The following is a 329-nucleotide window of genomic DNA, read 5'->3' as shown; positions in this document are numbered from 1 at the left end:
GATTTCTGTACTTACGGCTTGAATGGATTGGATTAAACTTCATTATAAACATTGTTTCACCAGATATGAGATTTCACTCTTATTCATGAATCCTGAATTATAAACATAATACTGAGATACCTAAATACATCAGCATTAGTTATAGATGTTCTCATATGCATTAGTTGGTTGTGTTATGGGCTGCAGGCGGAAACAGGATATGGCGGTGTGGTCAGGTGTATGAAATTCTAGTAAACATTATATATTTTGAAATGAATAACGAAGGGGTAGGCGTATAAAGTTAATAGGTGATGTTACAAATGTTCTTTTTACGCGAGATATATTGAAAA

Source organism: Penaeus monodon, chromosome 19, assembly GCF_015228065.2.
Source record: "Penaeus monodon isolate SGIC_2016 chromosome 19, NSTDA_Pmon_1, whole genome shotgun sequence".
Taxonomy (NCBI): Eukaryota; Metazoa; Arthropoda; class Malacostraca; order Decapoda; family Penaeidae; genus Penaeus; species Penaeus monodon.
The sequence above is the reverse complement of the archived record's forward strand: the minus strand, read 5'-3'. Positions refer to the sequence as shown.